Source organism: Salvelinus sp. IW2-2015, linkage group LG11, assembly GCF_002910315.2.
Source record: "Salvelinus sp. IW2-2015 linkage group LG11, ASM291031v2, whole genome shotgun sequence".
NCBI classification, from domain to species: domain Eukaryota; kingdom Metazoa; phylum Chordata; class Actinopteri; order Salmoniformes; family Salmonidae; genus Salvelinus; species Salvelinus sp. IW2-2015.
The window spans coordinates 40,245,005-40,251,148 of record NC_036851.1 but is presented as its reverse complement, the minus strand read 5'-3'; positions in this window follow the sequence as shown (position 1 = coordinate 40,251,148).

The following is a 6,144-nucleotide window of genomic DNA, read 5'->3' as shown; positions in this document are numbered from 1 at the left end:
GCCCCAAATTTAAACGGCTTGCCTAATTGAAAGACCAATCAGAATTTAGCTCGGCTGGTGACATTTTTTTACACTAATTAGTAGCGTGCCCGGTTAAGTTACAGATAGAAATGCAGGCCAATTGAGGTGCCGGTGCCAAACATCACTATTGTACATGACAGAAGCAGTGGCGACCCGTCATTCAGGGCAGGTGGGGCTGTTTTGAGCCCCACATATTATTTTTGGGGAGGGCTTGCCTGTTTTGCATGTTATTTTGGCATTAATACGTGTCACATAACAGTTTGCAAACAATGTAAAATATATATATATATCATTGAGTTAATGAAGCTGCATACAAACATGGTCTCTTTTTTTGTTTTCTTGAGAAAGGCAGCTCCAAAATGCAGGTTTTCAGCCTAGCTCAGTGCTTTCTGTGGTGGTGGGGCAAGCCAGCAGAAAATACAGAGCATTGTGCCATGATTGCCTCAGTGTTCTGTCACTCATGGGGACTTCACGTCACTGCGAAGTGTAAGAGGAGACATTGAAAATTCTAGCCCTTCGGCTGCTGCCATAGAAGTGCCCATCCAAGACGGCTCAAGGTCATTGACCACAGATAAAATGAAGTCAAATCATGTTATATGTACATTAGCTTTGATTGGACTGATCATGTCAACATCATACTTTCAAAATCTTAGCTAGCAGTCATCATCATGAATCAAGTCAACAATCTACTGGCAAATCCTTTTTAATCCTTGTCATATGAAGAGAAATAATGAAGAGAAATTATAGATAAAACGTATTGGTGCTCATCGGCCATTGGACATTACACAACAAGTTGGAAATTGCAAATTCAACGAGTGGTTAAGAAGGAATCAGTGACAGTGGCTGTGTGGTCCCAAACCTGGGATTAAGGGGCTCTTTTCCAAGTTTAAAATGATAAACATTCAACATTGGCCATGCTGTCAATGAAGCATGATTTGTGCCGCGCTCAAAACAACTGTTAACTTGGAGGCCCGCTAATATTTTAAGAGCTTTCATTGTCTGCTTTAATGCACCCTTTATTTATCCTGTGTTGCTAACTTGATGTACAGGGAGAATAATAATAATAACTGTAAGAATGGCCCATGTTCTGAATTCTGTCGCTGTACATTTCAAAAGTGCTAAACAAATAGTTATTGACTATAAAGTCAAAAGAAGGGGGTGGGGCTGTGAAGTGGCTGCCCACCTCTAGCAGGTGTCCATGGTCACGGTGGAGCACGTTGTCGATGCGGAGGTTGATTGTGACAGAGGACACATGTCGAACTCTATGAAGGAGAGGATGCACTCGTGCTCACTGCCACAGTAGGGGAGAGATGCTGCTGGCTGTGGGTCCTCCTCCACCCTTATGATGACATGGTGTCTCAGACTGTCTGTGGTGGTTGGGGGGGGGTCATCATAGACACGGCATATGGAGTGGCTTTCGAGTGATGCTGCCCAACGCAGTTGTTTGGCATGAGCTCCACCCAGTTTTTCTCTGACTTCGTGAAATGCCCCAGCCGCAGGGTTTTCTGCACCCTGTCCCAAAACAACGCTCCCTCTGCCCTCCCTTGGCTGTGGTCACTCGTAGCATGGCTCCTCCAGGGGGTCCAGGACACCCAGGAGCTTAGCACCAGCATAGAGAATCCCAAGAACAAGTCTAGCACCTGAGCCCAGAACTGGCCCAGCCACCAGCCCCAGCCGAAGCACCTCCGGACCCCAGCAGCCCATAGAGCCAGAGCAGGCTGTTGATCTTCAGGCCGGAGCACAGCACCCCCAGGAGGGCACACACCGCTGTCACACGCCTTGCAAGCTCCTCAATACTCTGAGGCACCCCCACTGGGGTATGGGGTTCTTGGAAAAAGGGTATAGGTGGGAAAGTGACTGGGTGAAAATGCCCTGGCAGAGGGTCAGGACCCAGAAGAGAGAGAGGCTCTGTAGCGCCAGAGGGAGGGCAGGGGACAGCATTGGGGAGAGCAGGTCGGTTGTCAACAGAAGAGTTCTTCCCAACGCACAGGGGCGCTGCAGTGTTGGGGAGAGCAGATTCAGGTTGGCCCCTCGCAGAGCGATCAAGGCCAGGGCAACCTGTGCCCACAGCAGCGGCGGCAGAGGCAGGATGTAGAGGGCAGTGAGGACGGGCTGTGACAGGATCCGACTTGTGCCGTACGGGTCAATGAGGAGGAGGACAGCACGCAGAGCTCCAGTCAGCAGCAGCAGCCCATTGGCCAGGGCATCACAGAGGGGGTGGAGCATAGACAAACCACCCACCATTTCCAACACAGCCACACAGGACAGCAGCAGGAAAAATCCAGCAGAGCCGTAGACATGGCGCTCCCAGGCGAAGGCCAGCGTGCGGCTCAGGTCCTCCCACAGAAGAAGGGTTCCATTGGTATCGGTAAGGACCACGCAGGGGCCCAGGCCCAGCACACAGGGGCCTCCATTCAGGTTCTGATGTGTTATGGTGCCAAACACACCATAGCGGACAGGGAGCGCAGGCCAGAGCTTACCCTTGTCTAACAGAGTCAGAGAGAGCGAGAGAGAGTGAAATTATTCTCTCAGCTAATGATACATCACTCCACGTGGACTCCTCTCACACTCCTGAGAGAAATATGAGAGAAAAGCAGTTGATAGCTTAGATTGGATACTGTACATAGATTTCTGGCTTGGTTCCTTTCTCTCGGTAGAAGTGGTTCAGACAGGGCCTGATTCAACGCCTTTGTCACTCTTCTTCAGCCAGTTAGAGGGGGTTTTGAGGTACACACACAGTTCGGTCCAATTATCTCTTCCATGCATTAAGATACCGTCTGATGTCACTTTTCATGATAACCTCGAAAGAACAGATCAGAAGAACAGTTTAGTTCAGTTCATTAACTACATGATAAGTCATTACTTTTACCAATTATTCTTAATACAATTCTAAACATATTTCAAAGAGAATATCCACACATTCTATTGAAACTATTCTTTCAAATTGGCTTATACTCCCCATCACACTGTCAACTCCATCGTAGAGCCAATGATCAGGAAGTTAGACCTATATCCCCTCGGGAATAGAACAGAACAAACACAACAATACAATACACTCCTTCACATATCACTCAAGGTGTATAAACTTCAATCCAAAACCTCAAAGAACTGAATCMTCCCCCATTTTTTAACACATATCTCTCAGTATGAGAGTAATGTATAAAACAAAACTACTACTGGTACTAAAGATAAAACAAAATTTCAAATAACCTAATCAAATAAAATCACTACTCTGAAAAACTCCACAAAGAAAAATTGTTTAACCCATATGGTCATAGGAAAATAGACTTAAAGCAGCCTACCCTTAGTTAATATGACTAAGAACTATATTTTTCAATTACACAAATTACCTTGAAATCAGTATTACAAATGACCATAAATGCATTATCCACATGGCTTTCCAATGAGGGTGATCAAGCCACAACGGTAGGTCATGATAGAGGTCATAGGTCATACAAAACCCTTCAAAGAAGTGTTTCTTACTATATTAGACAAATTACAAAAATAGTCAAACATTTCCTACATGTTGTATCCCAGGTTCCCAGAACATTACTTTATCAAAAGAATTCACGTGTTTAATTAAAACTCAGAAAATAAAAAATAAAAATTCCATGTGCGTGCGTGCCCCTTTAAGATACATTTGCACTAAAACAAATGAACCACTCACCAAACCCAAAGGAAATTTTTAAAACAAATCAAACATAGTATTTTAAAAACACCAACAAATAGTCATAACACATGTTTTGTGTGTGTGTATTTGCAAACCTTAAGGTAACAACACACAAAAACTTAAGTTAACTATAAACAAAACCTAATAATAATGACATATCCATTGTACTTCCTCCAATCATTAAGCATACATTTTAATCTACTCCAATGTATATGTATGCTTAAGTGAACATGCTACCCTTAGATACAATTATCCTGATATCATTACTATCTAAATGTAATTATTTTTTCCTCTGTCGCAAATGTAGTACATTTCTCAGTGTAAGGAATCAGTGATATTTAATCCCAGGCATTTAATAAAAATGTAGACGTGTTCTCCCATGTCTCCTTTAACTTACATACTTTAGATAACTTCAATCTGTCCCGGAAGAAAGAATCCTACTCAAACATATCAGGTAATACAATGTTTAATTAAGTAAAATCAACACCCAAAATCAACAATAAACAGTAAACAAATAAACAAATAAACAAACCAATAACCCCTTTAATCAGCAATCTAATCATTTCAACCTGTTATGTTTAGTAAAAACTACCCTAATTTTTTAACAAATCTAAACTCTTTCAAAAGCTGGCGCTGTCTCATCAGCGTAAAAATCAAAACAAACTATTTCCCACTCATATCCACAAGGTTTTCATTCCCCAAAGGTCAATCCTGTTCAGCTCGTACATTAATGATCTTCCTTCTGTCTGTACAGGGTCTGAAGGTAACTCAAATAACCAAATTCAACCTAGCTAATTTCCCAAAACATATGAAATTGTTTTGACTATAGAGGTAACCAAACTATAATTAAAATCTATGATACTCCCCCACTTAACATACTACCTTACTCGTTTGGCCCAAGCTTGCTGTTCAACATTAAAACCCATTCAGTCTGTCTGCAAACAGGCTCTCAAAGTACTTGATAGGAAACCCAATAGCTATAGAAAGCATAAGCTCCTGAGTTGGAAAAAATCTTATGCAATACACTGACGCCTATCTTGTATTCAAGATTCTAAATGTCCAGGCTCCCCCTCTACTCAGTACTTTTGTTAAACAGAAAACCCAAACCTTATGGCAGCAGATCCACAAGATCCGCCATGAGAGATGACTGTATAGTTCCCTTAAGGAAAAGTACCTTTAGTCAATCTGCTTTCAGTGTGAGAGCTTCCCATGTCTGGAATACCCTACCAGTAGACACACACAACTGTGATTAATGATGCACTGTCCCTGTAAAAATAAAAACTCAAACTGCAATCAACTTTAATGACCTGACATTGTTCCACGTAATGGAAACAGATTATAATGTTAGAATATATTAACTTCCTGCTTAAATTCACTGGTGTTACCTAAACAATCAAACCAAGAATCAATAACCATCAGAATACATTATCACAATGTTTCCTTACTCACACCTGAATCACTTTCAGCTTAACTCTCCTATTTATTTATTTTACCAGTGGGCAAAAATATAACCCCTCTCCAACAACATTTTGTCTTACCTCTTATCGTAAGATTAAAACCAAACTTTACAACTTTCGCTTCTCTTTCCTCTTCCCACTCATGAAATGTCCAAGACTTTAAAAATAACACGTACTGCCAAATGTATAACACATGTCAGTCAATCCATAAGAATGAAAACCATTTCGGTGGGCACCACTCTATCGCCATTATCTCTCCGCTATTATTTAGAATTTCTTTAATTTAGGTAACTGTCTCCTCTATGATACAGTAATTTAAATACGACTCCATTAACTCAATACATTATTCCAGCAGATCATTTAGGCAACAGACACCGTCTTGCATCGAAATTCGCTTCGCTATTATTTTGAATGAATTAGTCTATCAATTTAACCTAAACAATCTATTAAAAAGTTAMATTTATCCCTTCTTTCAATTTGAACCAAACAAGCTATTAAAACGTTCAGTTTATATCTTATACAAACACTAGCGACCGTATCTTTCCAGGCAAAACATACAAATAGTTTAATTACAATCAAAAACTCAGATTGTAGTTAGTGCATTTGCCGGGAACCGAACTCGGGTCTCCAGCTTGGAAGGAAAAAAATCTACCACTGAACCAGCATGCTTTGTGGATGATTAAGACTCCCTGCAAATAAACCCACTTTACAATTGTCTGTATTCGTACTATGGAGACAATTCCCAGAAAAATAGCCCTAATTTAAAGGTCCAATCGTTACTCCGGCTATGATTCTCACATGCCAAATTAATAGATTAGCAGTCAAAGAATAAAATCGACATTTATAGACTAGGAAACAGATCTTGCGCCTTTTAATAAAAGTAGATTATGTTTACTCATGCAACGTATTTCAATTACTTGTAATTTATAATGTCGTACAAAAGCCTAAGGTTTCCATCAAACTAATTATCATTGCGTGATTATTAATGTGAATGTA